The following is a 15,448-nucleotide window of genomic DNA, read 5'->3' on the forward strand; positions in this document are numbered from 1 at the left end:
AAATGATTCAATTCAAAACAGAATCCAAATTTCAATCTTCATCGTCATGTTTTGAACAAAGAAAATCAGAATCACAATCGTCTCAGAATCTTTTGTTACTCATATATATATATATATATATATATATATATAGAGCTTTAGGAGCAGAGGATTACTGTAACAATCTACAGAACATTCTGTTATCTTACACCATCTGACATGAGACATTAAGTAATTAACAATAAACATACACCATCCATCACCAGCCACTTTATTAGGTACACCTTGCTAGTAAAAGGCTGGACCCCCTTTTGCCTTCAGAACTGCCTTAATTCTTCATGTCAGACTTTCAACAAGGTGTTGGAAACGTTCCTCAGAGATTCTGGTTGGTTATTTGAGTTCCTGTTGCCTTTCTATCATCTGGAACCAGTCTGCCCATTCTCCTCTGACCTCTCATATCAGCAAGGCATTTTTGTCCACACAACTGACCGCTCACTGGATATTTCCTCTTTTTCTGACCGTTCTCTGTAAACCCTAGAGATGGTTGTGTGTGAAAATCCCAGCAGATCAGCAGTTTCTGAAATACTCAGACCAGCCCGTCTGGCACCAACAACCACGCCACGTTCAAAGCCCCTTAAATCCCCTTTCTTCCCCATTCTGATGCTCGGCCTGCACTTCAGCAAGTTGTCTTGACCACCTCTACATGCCTAAATGCAGTGAGTTGCGGCCGTGTGATTGGCTGATTAGCTATTTGTGTTAATGAGCTAATAAAGTGGCCGGTGAGTTTATGTTAGAAAACTTTATAGAGAGACATTTAAAACATGGTCTACCTGACAGTGAGGATTTTTTTATTTTCAAGCCAATGAACAGCAACAATGCAAAACCAAGCAGTGCAGCACTGACACCTACAGCAGGGTAGAGTCCCACTGGTAAAGATGGACCTGACAAAAATGAAGAAGACATCTGAGTAATTTTTTTTTGCATTCTGCATATGAAAATTGTGGAGCAATTTCAGAAAAATATTCCTCAACATAAAACTGCGAAGGCTTTGGATATCCTGCCATCTACAATACATATCATCAAAAGATTCAGAGAATCTGGAGAAATCTCTACACACATGGGACAAGGCTGATGGTCAATATTTGATGCTTGTGTGCTTTGGGCCCTGAGGCAGCATGATTCTGTACTGGAAATCACTGCATGAGCTCAGCAACACTTTCACAAGTCAATGTCTGTGAACACAGTTTGCCAAGCAATCCACAAATGGAAGTTAAAGCTTCATCATGCAAAGAAGCCATGTGTCAACATGATTTAGAAACACCCCCATCTTCTCTGGGCTAAAGCTCATTTAAAATAGACTGAGGCAAACTGGTCTGAGTTAATGGTTAATGGTTTTCATGAAATGGTAAAATGTCTCATTTTTAACATATGATATGTGTTCTCTGTACTATTGTGAATAAATATGGGTCTATGGGATTTGTAGATCATTGCATTCTGTTTTTGTGTGAGTTGTATCTGTGTACTCAGCATTAAGTCAAGCTGGTTCATTGTTTGGGTTGGACTCCACAAAGGTTGTGCATCATGCCCACTCCTCTTTGTGATGTTCATGGACAGGATCTCAAGGTCAGGACGGCATTATGTGTGGAGGTCAGAGGGTGGTGTCTCTGCCATTTTCAGATGATGCTGTTCTTTTGGCTGGATCGCATGGATGCCTCCAGCACTAATTGGAACAGTTCGCAGCTAAGAAGCGTTCGGTATGCGGATCAACACCTCCAAGTCCATAGTTCTAGTCTGGAAAAGGATGGCATGCCTATGTTGCGGTCTATGCAATATTAATTTTATTATTGCTCAAACCTTTAGATGAGGGTGTGAGGAATTATGATCTATGAAATAGATGAGGATTTATGCGAAGTCCACAGACCAGGGCAAGAGAGAGAGATGCTTGCATCGAGGAGGCGTCTATAAAATGTTTTTTGGCTAAATATTAAACTACTTTGGACTACATTCAATGATAGATGAAAGAAAATAGATCAAAACACAACAAAAAGGACAAGAGTTAAAAGGACAACAGCTCGCATGGAGTGGTTCAGTTAAATGATATGAGGCAGGGTGGTTCTCGGGAAGATGCGGGAAACTTAAACTTGAAAGAGGCTCTGTAAAGAGCTAACCTAAGTATGGACGGGAGTAACTACCTATGGCTGAGTTAGATGAACCTATTAAACGCTGTATTATTGAATAAATTGGCGTCAGAGCCCTGACTGTCAATTGATGGAACCGGCTTACGTGGGAATCAGCTGACTTCCAAAGGGCCATCTTTGAGGCCGGAGCTCACGCATTGCTTTGTCTCCTTTGTCTCCTTTGTCTGCTTTGTCTTTTTGATGCTGTGTCGCTGTGCGGGCATGCACCTTCCCGTCAGTGACTGGTGAAGGCGCCTCGTGGCTGTCTCAGGGTGGCGTCTCGTGGCCGTCTGAGGGTGGCGTCTCATGGCCGTCTCAGGGTGGCGTCTCGTGGCCTTCTGAGTTTGGCATCTCATGGCCCTTCTGAGGCTGGCATCTCATGGCCTTCTCAGGGTGGCGTCTCGCAGCCTTTCGCTGGTTAATCTGCTCACAGATTAGTGCCTGGCTCTGGGTGTGCTGCTGGGTCTCTGTGGCGTCCGAACCGCTTGTTATTTTCCTGTGTCCAGTTTGATTGCAGTCAAGGTTCTGAGGCTGGTGATGCAAACTTAACTAACTACCTCTCTTTAGCAGACAAGAAAAATCTACCTTCCTTCTCTGAGGGTGGTCTAAACTGAAGGTCTGTAGACGGACTGATCTAAGCAGGTATGATCTTGGAGCATTCCAATTCTGGCCTGTCTCTCTGACTAAGACTGGCACAAACTTAGGAGTTCAGCTATCTTCTGGTTGAAAACGCTGGCTCCTGCTCACTCTGTCTCTCTGTCTCTTTTTCTGTATAACAAAAGTTCCATGCCCTGGGGTTTTGCTCCAACTCCTGACCCTTCCCCTTGGGGTGGAATCAGAGTGCTGATAGGTTTTCCTAAACTAACACTTAATTAGCTATTCATTGTTTCCAACCCTGATTGGTTATGCATAATTTTAGGAACACCTTCCTCAAAATCACTGCCTTCTTTGTTTCAGTTAGGTTAAACAAAGGAACTTTCTTATATCATCAAATTGCTTAAACTTTCAGAATCAGTGAATGAACAGAATATTCAGATATGTTTATAACAGAGAGTTTAACCCTCAGTCCCTGATACACAACACATGTTAAAAAACATGGGTAATGCTTTTCCTTTACTGTAGACTGTATAAATGTTGAAGAAATAAAATTGACCACGAAAGGAAAGGAAATAAAAGAAAACCACATTCCCGATACATATTGGTTACTGGTCTAACTCATTACAACTTAGATGGTTGTTGCTGTTGGTTATTAAAGTTGACACTCCGTATTTCTAGCACTCAGTAGTAGAAAGGGATATAAGTACTATTTAGATAATACACATAATACTAATAACAAGTAGTATTGCTCATAGATTATACTGTATAAATGTTTATACTCAAAACAGACAATGTCCAAATCCCTTGGATTCTTTATAAGCACATAGTGGTGGTGTGACGTATCTCTTTTTCACCACTTGAGTGTGGTGGTTCTATATCTAAATTGTCAATGAAATCTAAAAAGGCTAGCTTTGTTATAGATTCTCGTAGCAACCCATTTCTTGATATCATTCAATATCATTCAAGCCAATGACCAGCAACAATGCAAAACCAAGCAGTGCAGCACTGACACCTACAGCAGGGTAGAGTCCCACTGGTAAAGATGGACCTGACAAAAATGAAGAAGACATCTGAGTAATTTTTTTTGCATTCTGCATATGAAAATTGTGGAGCAATTTCAGAAAAATATTCCTCAACATAAAACTGCGAAGGCTTTGGATATCCTGCCATCTACAATACATATCATCAAAAGATTCAGAGAATCTGGAGAAATCTCTACACACATGGGACAAGGCTGATGGTCAATATTTGATGCTTGTGTGCTTTGGGCCCTGAGGCAGCATGATTCTGTACTGGAAATCACTGCATGAGCTCAGCAACACTTTCACAAGTCAATGTCTGTGAACACAGTTTGCCAAGCAATCCACAAATGGAAGTTAAAGCTTCATCATGCAAAGAAGCCATGTGTCAACATGATTTAGAAACACCCCCATCTTCTCTGGGCTAAAGCTCATTTAAAATAGACTGAGGCAAACTGGTCTGAGTTAATGGTTAATGGTTTTCATGAAATGGTAAAATGTCTCATTTTTAACATATGAGCTTTGTTATAGATTCTCGTAGCAACCCATTTCTTGATATCTCTGGACTTCTTAACCAAATCCCATTGAATGGTGGAAATTCTGTATTGGTGCAGTCTAAAGAATGACTTCTGTTCATTCATAGCTTAGTTAAGGTTTGGGAAGATCTGCAGCTGGATTCCAGGCCAGGATTTATGGCCTGGTATGGTATGCCATATGGAGCAAAGGGGGTTGCAGGCCTTTCACTGTGTCCATATTCCCAAACTTACATCCTTTTAAGTCATAAAACTTGTATGCACCCTAATCCTGTTTTGATGACATCTGCTTGACCTTTGAAAAAGTCCTGAGCTCAAAGTTCAGGAATGTGGAGTCCTCCTAAGCAGTGTGATTCTGGCTCACCTAGACTGGGGGTGTCCGCTACACCTACTCCAGGTAAATGGAAAGGACTTGCCCCAGGTGGAGGAGTTTTAGTATCTTGTGTCTTGTTCACGAGTGATGGTAGGAGGGATCGTGAGATCGGCCGCAGGCTGGGACAGGCGGCAGCAGTAATGCGGTCACTGTAACGGACTGTAGTGGTGAAGAAGGAGCTGAGCCATAAGGCAAAACTGTCTGTTTATCGGTTGGTCTACATCCTGACCCTCACTTATGGTCATGAGCTGTGGGTAATGACCGAAAGAATGAGATCGCGAATACAAGCGGCGGAAATGAGCCTCTTCACAGGGTGGCGGACTACACTCTACTTGATAGGGTGAGGAGGTCATCTGAGGAGCCAGTTGAGGTGGTCCAGGCATCTGATCAGGATGTCCCCTGGACGCCTCCTAGTGGGGGTTTACCAGGCACGGTCTACTGGAATGAGACCCCAGGGTTGTCCTAGGAACCGCTGGAGGGATTACATCTCTAAATTGGCCTGGGAGCAGCTTGGCGTCACCCAGAATGAGCTGGAGGATGTTGCGTGGGACAGGGTTGTCTGGGATTCTCTGCTCTCCCAACTGCTACTGTGACCCTATTTGTACTAAGCAGTTAATGATGCTGAGTGAATGTGTTCTAGTTTTATTTACATTTATTTACATTTTGCATTGCTTCCTAACTTTTTTGGAATTGAGGTTGTAGAATTTAATTTACTCTTAAATGATCAAGACCTAATGACTAGTCCAGACGTTTATCCCACACCTGAATAACTTCAGAATAACTCTATTATTTCATTTTAATTATTATTTAATTTCATTAAAAAAAGCCACCACAAAGTGTTCGAGTGATGCCATAGAGAAACCACTTGGTTCCCCGAGGCATAACTGTATGTTGCAGTTCAAACGCTACTGTTATGTCCATGTCAAATAAATAAACTAAGAACTATGTTTGGATTTTTTTAAGGTTTAAATAAGTTTCACAAAATAAAGAGGTTCTTTAAGCTTTATTTAGGTTATTTCCATTCATAAAGCTCATTTACAAAAATGATGCTCAAAAATGATGCTCAGAAAGTTGTTTAAGGGACCTGAAGTGGTTCTTATGCACTGCATAAATAATTCATTACTCAATAACAAGCACTAAGATGTAACATGCTATTAATAATTAATAAAGTCTGTGCTTCAAATGTATCATATATACACACACAGTGCCTCCGGAAAGTATTCACAGCACTTCACTTTCACTTTATCCACATTTTTAAATGTTCAAAAAAAATTATTTAAAAAAAAAATCATTTTTTCCCCCCAAAATTCTACACACAATACCCCAAAATGACAAAATGAAAATGTTTGTTTCAATATTTAGTAAATTTATTAAAAATAAAAAACAAAAAATAACATGTGCATCAGTATTCAAAAAATGTGGGAAAAAATGCTGTGAATACTTTCCTGATGGACTGTAAATCGCTGTTGTTGGAAGAAATCCTCTTGAAAATGACAACTTTATAGGAGAAGGAAAAAACTAGTTTACTTTTAATGTAGTTCAATGGAACCAGACTCCCTCCCCCCACCAACCCAAGTCATTTTAGTCCATTCATCATGAATTTACATATAATGTAAAGGGCAACAGGCATTTTCAAATTATGTCAAAAACTGAAACTGAAAAATGACAAAAATTAGATTTTTTTACTCACTATTTATCTTGAGACTTATGCTCATGGTCAGGGAAGTGTAAGTAATGTCTCCTTCACTGGTCTCCACTCCACACCAGTACACTCCAGCATCACTGAGGGTCAGATTACTGATGGTCACAGTGAAGAGTCCTGGTTGACTGTGGTCAGATAAGGAATATTTCCCTGCAGCTCTGATGTCTTGGCAGATGAGATTCTCGTCCTCTTTGCAGAAGTGCTTTAGACTGGCTCTGAGTGTCGGTGGGTGCTCACAGCTGATTGTGAGAGTTTCTCCAATATAACCAGCCTGTGAGATGATCTTCCCACAACAGGGATCTGAAGGAAAATTATTTCAAATATCACATCATGAAGATTTTCACTGATGTGGACATAGTCGTAAGATATGGGAGGCAAAAAAAAGGAAAATGAAAACAATAAAATGTAAATGCAAGCCTTTTTCTGCCATTTCTTTTTCCAAACATCTGTGCAAATATCCTGCCAAAATTGAAAATGAAATGAAATGCCTTCATTTGCAATGCCATTTTTCACATGAGCTCGAGCCAAAAATAAAAATAAATTGAAAAGGCCTCTCTGTCATTTCATTTTAGTCATTATTCTGGTTTTTCACGGCCAAATCTAGAATGAAAAAGCTAACAGACAAAAGAAAACACAAACTTTACTTTGGCTTTGGCCTTTCTTCATGAAATGCAGAACATGTGTCAAAACTAAAATCAAAATGCGAAGTTTACTTTCTTATTTCTTTTTCATAGCGATCGGCTGCAAATCTGACAATATTAAAATGAAAATGCTAATTGAATAAATCAACAGCAAAGTGACAGTTCGTGATTCCGTTTTTGGCGCTGATGCTCTTTAAGTGTCAGAATGAAAAAGAAAATAAAAACGAACATCAGCGCCACCTGCTGGAGATTCACTTTTCATTTTCCAGTTTACTATTTCTTTTTCTATCTGACCAACATGCAAATATATGTTAATTAGCACTAGGCGGGGCTACAGGGTACAGTTTAGGACAGTCCCAGCCGTCCGAGGAAAAACATGTCATGTCTCAGATCTGGCGACCAAACGGCCCCAGAGAAAAGTTATCAGACCAAACGGCCTCAGAAAAAACTGAAAATGTTACACTGGCATTTATATCGAGATACACCACAGCTTTCTAAGTCATATGAACCAGTCTATGCTTGACCAGGCTTGTGTTTGGTCCAATACCTTTTCTCTGAGGCCGTTTGGTCTCATATTCAGTTTCACCAGATCTGAGTCATGACGGTGTTTTTTTCTGGAGACTCGAAGTCTTTTATCTTGAGGAATGATGGCGATTCTGACCCAGACGGCTGAGGATGTCCTAAAATGTACCGTAGCCCCGCCCAGTGCTAATTAACATATATTTGCATGTTGGTCAGATAAAAAAAGAAAACGAAAACTGGAAAATGAAAAGTGAATCTCCAGCAGGTGGCGCTGATGGTCGTTTTCATTTTCTTTTTCATTCTGACACTTAAAGAGCATCAGCGCCAAAAACGGAATCACGAACTGTCACTTTGCTGTTGATTTATTCATTTTGCATTATCATTTTAATTTTGTCAGATTTGCAGCTGATCGCTTTGAAAAGAAACAAGAAAGTAAACTTTGCATTTCGATTCTGCGTTTGATGAAGAAAAGCCAAAGCCGAAATGAAGTTTGTGTTTTCTTTTGTCTGTTAGCTTTTTCATTCTAGATTTGGCCGTGAAAAACCAGAATAACGACTAAAATGAAATGACAGAGAGGCGTTTTCAATTTATTTTGATTTTTGTCACAAACGGCTTGTGCTCATGTAAAAAATGACATTGCAAATGAAGGCATTTCATTTCATTTTCAATTTTGGCAGGATATTTATGCAGATGTTTGGAAAAAGAAAGGGCAGAAAGAGGTTTGCATTTACATTTTATTGTTTTCATTTTCTTTTCCTTTTTGGCTGGATTTGCCTCCCATAGAAACAGATCATTTCTTACCTTCCTTTATCTCCACGTTCACCTCTATGTACTGCTCAGTAAACTCTGATACGTCCACTCCACACCTGTAGGTTCCTTCTGACAGATTTCTGAAGAACACTATTAGGGACCCCCTGCTGGTGTTGTCATACAGAGAAAATCCCTCATTCTGCTGCCATACATTCTGCATCTTGGCATATGTCCTTTCTGGACATTCCCCCTCTGATTCCTTACAGATGAATTTGGCCTTAGTTTCCTCCACTGGATGTGTGCACTCCATGGTTGCACGGCCTCCTAAGAATCCCACCACTTTGACAGATCCAACTTTTTCTGTCAATTGAAAATTGAGATCACATGAACAAGCTTGGGACAACACTTTATTAGCCAAACTCAGCATATCATGTATATATATTTAAAGGTGGGCTGACACTCAACTTTTAAGTCAGAACACATTTTGTAATATTGGTAAAATCTTCTTGTCTGTCGGCTGTCAAAACAATTTGAGTTCAGAGGAAAAATCAATAGATGATAGGAAATAAGTGGACCAATCACGATAAGCAGGTCTATCAACATGCCTGTCAATCGGGTTGTACTTCCACAACACATAGTGATGCACTATAGCTTGGCAAGCAAGCTACAAACCTGTGATCTGATTAGTTCTTTTAAGATAAAATAACACCAAAATGGCAATTATGACACTATCTAGGATGGATGGTCCACTGTGCCTTAGAAACCAGGAAAAGAAAAATGGAAGAAACAGAAAATGAAAACATGGATGTGATGAGTGATGCTGAACTTGCTTTATATCTGCTAGACAGCTCATTCTTTTGCAGCTAACAAAGTGCAACAATCCATTCAACTTAACTTGAGGCCCAGTGGTGGACAGTAACTGAGTAACTGAGTAAATGTAATTAGTTTCTGTACTTTAGTATTTTTGGTGTATCTGGACTGAAGTTTCTCCATTCTGGACTTTTTCCTTTCACTCCACTACATTTCAGAGTCTAATATCCGACTTTTTCCTCCTACATTCTGAGAAATCTGTCGTTCCTTTTGGTTTCTGTGTGTATAAAAACGTAACATGTCAAAACGAAAGAAGCGCAAAGCCAGAGCACCAATCAGGGCCCAGCGGTCACTTTGTTTAGAGCTGGTTTTGACCTGTTGGTCATACCGACCCAGTGCAGCACGCGGTTCAACGTCAGCGCAGCAGCGTAAAACTTTGGGAGAGTCTGTTCAACATAAATGATGAACTAACCTAACTTTGTGTAAATAGAGATCAATATAGAAATATGTCCACATATGCAGTCGAGACTGACGCGGCTTTTTTCTGAATTCCTACAAACACCATTTCATTTTATAGTAAATGAGTTTGGGCTGGTTTATGTTTATGAACAGACGCCTACAGATCAACATAGTAAAGGAGCTCATCTGTGATCCTGAGTTTAAAGCCGGTTTTTATTAAACTTAAACTTTTACTGGAGTAATATTTTACCTATCTCTACTTTAACATGATTTGTGTACTTTTTGTTTCTTCTTCACTTAGCCTCGGCCTTCCATGACAAACACTTTTGTTTTCCTTCTAAAAGTGCCTTGTCATCCTTCTTTTTCCATTTCAGTTCTATTGATTGAAATACCATCACATAAAATAATACTCACTGGCTTTAAGCTATTGCATTAAATTATACCATTATCTGTAAATTGAAACACACTTTAAGGGATTATGCTCTTGATCAGCTCACATCAGTTCACATATCCCACTTTTCCCTTTTTTCATTGATCAAGAGAGTATAAAATACATTACAATCTATTGATCATCCCCTATTTCCTGGCCTAGCCTGCACATAGTCCTTGGAACTGGCTGTGGGAATAGTTAATCCTGCACCATCCACGCACAACAGCTCTTAGAAGAGGCCATATCTGTGAGTAATCTTGTTACAGACAGCTACGTCTTTGTTTCTGCCATGTTATGTAGACTTGATAAATATCTTGATAGATGCTTGCAGTATCTTTGGATTACAAACTGTACTGCATAGCATCTGTAGTTTCAGTTGCAGCTTTGCATATAAACAAGCAGCTTTCTTTGCACTGTTTTAGTGTCTAATCTGGTGCAGTTGTTTGAAGCAAACTGTAATTTTATACATGGAAATGTATTTTAAGTTAAGTGATACTTTTTTAATCCCACCTCCTCATTTAACCCATCCATGAAGTGAAACACTACATACACACTAGTGAATACACACACTAGGGGGCAGTGAGCACACTTGCCCAGAGCGGTGGGCAGCCCTATCCACGGCGCCCGGGGAGCAGTTGGGGGTTAGGTGTCTTGCTCAAGGACACCTCAGTCATGGACTGTCAGCTCTGGGGATTGAACCGGCGACCTTCCAGTCACAGGGCCAGTTCCCTAACCTCCAGCCCACAACTGCCCATTTTCTTTTTCCTGTTCTCTTTTACATTTAACAGTTTCACAAGAAACATCTGAGTAAAGCCTCAAGCAAAATGGCACACTGTTTACAGTGGATTTATTTGGATGATTAGTTTAGCTGACTGGATAACTGAATACATTTAGAGTCAATAAGGCCAGTGCACCTTAATAGTCGTTAAACATGTTATTCATAATTGTGGCTGAACAGGGTGTTAAAATGTTCGTTTTTGTATAGGAAATGGGTGAAAAATGTAGTTATGATCCATGATGGGTTTCTCTAGCTGTGCTCCAAAGCCTAGGTTGCATTTGTCGGCTGCTACATCATAGCAGGCTGTTCCAAAGTGAAGGACCCTTCGTGTACAGCCTAGAAATGCAGTCTATGTTCTGATAATTTTAAAGATGCATCTAATGTTTCCTCCCAGGCTTTTGGCTACCCACAGTTCTCTGCACATGAACGACGCGAAGGAAAAAAAATCTAGCACCACGGAAATCACAGAAAACGAAGCCGTTGGAGCAGAGCTTGTTTTAAAATGTAAGTTGTTCACGTCCTTAAATGCATCTTCGTTACCTTATAATGTGTAAAATGATTAATTAAAGCATTCATCCATAGCATATGACCCATATATCGTACATCGTCCATATATCGTTGTTTAACCACATAGGATCAGAAAAAGCAACAAACTCAATGCAGCAGCTCCATTTTCTCTCACCAGTTCCCTCAAGTTTCATGTCACTCTGGTGACGTCACCACACAGCCTCATTAGGACTGTTCCATTTGTGTGACCAAGGATGAGACTCCATAGGACAGTCCTACTGAGGACCTGCAGGACCTTGGCTGCACCAGAAGCTTTGAAAGACAGCTTGTGTTTGCGCAGGCCGAGGTTAAAACTAGGTGTTGGTGTATGTATTTACAGGCCAAGGCTCCCAGACAATGGCCAAGTGTTTCTATCGTAGTTACAGTTTATGTTCGGGATGGGACTGAGCAATGTTTCCCAGGCCTGGATGAAACACAGCAATAAAGTTTGTAGCACTCCAGGACAAAGCCTAGCATGCACACACAGAGGCCTGCCTCATCAAAGACGCTAAATCTGTTGATGTGTTTCTGCGAATTAGTGCTGTAGACTGCTTCTAGGGAAATGGCATGGCCTAGTTTATTGAAAGACTTTGTAAATATGTGTGTATATATACACACACACACATTATACTTCCAAAAGTGCCTGCCTTCACACGCATATGAACTTGCCTGACATCCCATTCTTAATCCATAGGGTTTAATATGATGTCAGCCCACCCTTTGCAGCTACAACAGCTTCAGCTCTTATGGGAAGGCTTTCCACAAGGATTAGGAGTGTGTTTATGGGAATTTTTGACCGTTCCTCCAGAAGTGGATTTGTGAGGTCAGGCACTGATGTTGGATGAGATTCAGCATCCGCTGACCCCGCTCTGTCATTTTACATGGCCGACCACTTCGTGGCTGAGTTGCTGTCGTTCCCAATCACTTCCACTTTGTTATAATCCCACTGACAGTGGACTGTGGAATATTTAGTAGTGAGGAAATTCCATGACTTGACTTGCTGCACAGGTGGCGTCCGATCACGGTACCACGCTGGAATTCACTGAGCTCCTGAGAGCGACCCATTCTTTCACTAATGTCTGTAGAAGCAGTCTGCAGGCCTAGGGGCTCGGCTTTATACACCTGTGGCCATGGAAGTGACTGGAACACCTGAATTCAATGATTTGGATGGGGGACTGAATACTTTTGGAAATATAGTGTAAATGCAGTAAGTCAGTGTGGGAGAACTTCACCTTTGATTTTCTATAAATGCTGAAGTCTTGTGTATAAACTTGCAGACTGACTTCTACAGAAAAACGAGTCAGTACTGAAGCATTAATGGCTTCAAACAGCTGAAAAACTTTGCACAGCTACTTTGTGTTTAATGTGTTAATTGACCAAATATTCTCTATAGGGTTTACATCTGGACTCTGACTAGCCAGAATAATCACTGGATATTTTGGGCTTGGCCCATTTTTTTGCACTAGAGTATAGTGGGTAGAGTGCAGTGTGAACAGGAAACTCAAGCAAACGCGAAAGCTTGTTTGTCGAAGAGGCAAAACAACTGGACATATTTGGCCGATCTTTAGTTTGTATAATATGTAAGCTAATATGTTACCTATCATCACAGCTAATGCAACTGAAATGTAATACCCTGTAATTTTCCTCAGTAACGCTCAATCCCACTGACACTGATACCAGTGTAGCATCTGGTGGGAAAAGGAGCACTGAGAATCTCATGAAAGCTCATGAACTATACCCTCCTTTAAGAGGTAAACAATGCATGGTGACCTCACTTACACACTCCTGTGACCACTGGTCATGTGACAGGTGTGTGGCTATTTCCTGTTTCTCCAAACCAAGATATATGACTTCACAGCTCCTCCCACCACACTCAAACTCTAGCACAAAGGAACGGACATGAGTGGAGGGCTAGTTTCACTCTTACTCATACGTTTCTCATCATGAAGTGTTACTGATGTCCCCTTCAGTGGCCTTTACTCTAAACCAGTAAAACTTAAAATTGAGACTTGAAATAAAATAAGACTCAAAGTAAAAAGGCTTAAAGTAAAAGACTTCAATTAAAACAAGGAAATTTGCCACAGAATTTTCACATTTGTGGCCGTATCCAACCATTATTTGGAAAACTTAACAACCCATATGTTTCATATCTCTAACCATAAAGTTGGAATTTTGGGAAAAAAAAACAGGACGAAATCGCAAAAATAACTTTCATGTAATCATTTCTGTGTAAAATCTCACGTATATCCACATTACCCATATTTTATTGTAATTTGATTTGATCTGGATTGAATCATACTGTTCTGTAGATTTTGTGCATCAATTTCTAATGGTTCCTTTAAGGCTTTGGTCCAATAAGGATCCGTTTTTTGTAAGTGTAACATATTTTCATTAAAATGTAATGTTCTGTTTATATTTAAGTTGGTATTTTGTCATGAAACCTAACTCATGATGCCTAACTCAACTAATCATAACATTTTTATGATCACCTTACACACACACACACACACACACTGCCTAAAAGAATATAATGTATACAAGTCTCATTTTAACTCACAAGTAAGTACAGGCAGAGTCCCAGTTCCTAAACACTGAGTCTAAACAGCAAATTTACTGCTACACTATATTTCCAAAAGTATTCAGTCCCCCATCCAAATCATTGAATTCAGGTGTTCCAGTCACTTCCATGGCCACAGGTGTATAAAGCCGAGCCCCTAGGCCTGCAGACTGCTTCTACAGACATTAGTGAAAGAATGGGTCGCTCTCAGGAGCTCAGTGAATTCCAGCGTGGTGCCGTGATCGGACGCCACCTGTGCAGCAAGTCCAGTCATGAAATTTCCTCACTACTAAATATTCCACAGTCAACTGTCAGTGGGATTATAACAAAGTGGAAGCGATTGGGAACGACAGCAACTCAGCCACGAAGTGGTCGGCCACGTAAAATGACAGAGCGGTCAGCGGATGCTGAGGGGCATAGTGCACAGAGGTCACCGACTTTCTGCAGTCAATCACTACAGACCTCCAAACTTCATGTGGCCTTCAGATCAGCTCAAGAACAGCGTAGAGAGCTTCATGGAATGGGTTTCCATGGCCGAGCAGCTGCATCCAAGCCTTACATCACCAAGCGCAGTGCAAAGCGTGGAATGCAGTGGTGTAAAGCGCCGCCACTGGACTCTAGAGCAGTGGAGACGAGTTCTCTGGAGTGACCAATCACGCTTCTCTGTCTGGAAATCTGATGGACGAGTCTGGGTTTGACGGTTGCCAGGAGACGGTACTTGTCTGACTGCATTGTGCTGAGTGTAAAGTTTGGTGGAGGGGGGATCATGGTGTGGGGTTGTTTTTCAGGAGTTGGGCTCGGCCCCTTAGTTCCAGTGAAAGGAACTCTTAAAGCTTCAGCACCAAGAGATTTTGGACAATTTCATGCTCCCAACTTTGTGTGAACAGTTTGGGGACGGCCCCTTCTTGTTCCAACATGACTGCGCACCAGTGCACAAAGCAGGTCCATAAAGACACGGATGAGCCAGTTTGGTGTGGAAGAACTTGACTGGCCTGCACAGAGTCCTGACCTCAACCCCATCGGACACCTTTGGGGTGAATTAGAGCGGAGACTGTGAGCCAGGCCTTATTGTCCAACATCAGTGTCTGACCTTATGGCGTGGGGTTGTTTTTCAGGAGTTGGGCTCGGCCCCTTAGTTCCAGTGAAAGGAACTCTTAATGCTTCAGCACCAAGAGATTTTGGACAATTTCATGCTCCCAACTTTTGTTTGTCTTAACGTAAAAGTCTGAAAACAGCATTTTCATGTTGGACAATCATAAAAAATGTAAACTATCAGCAATTGGTGATACGATCAGCTCAAACTTGCTCTGTTTCTTTTGTTTAACTGCCATGAGGAAAATGGTAAGTTAGTCTGGTAACTTTCTCCGGTAAGACTGGGGTTTGAACACTGAGCAAGCGCTTATTGAAGCTGTCGATGCTTCACGTTTCAAATTCATGAAAAAGCTTGATTTTTCATGCTTTGCTTGTTTTCTGAAATTAAAATAGCCAAGCAGGAATGCTGTGCAGTATAAGAACTTATGCAGTTTTGACAGCTATTGGATGTGGATGTTATGTGCCAATGCTAGGCAACCAACT

Source organism: Pygocentrus nattereri, chromosome 12, assembly GCF_015220715.1.
Source record: "Pygocentrus nattereri isolate fPygNat1 chromosome 12, fPygNat1.pri, whole genome shotgun sequence".
NCBI lineage: Eukaryota > Metazoa > Chordata > Actinopteri > Characiformes > Serrasalmidae > Pygocentrus > Pygocentrus nattereri.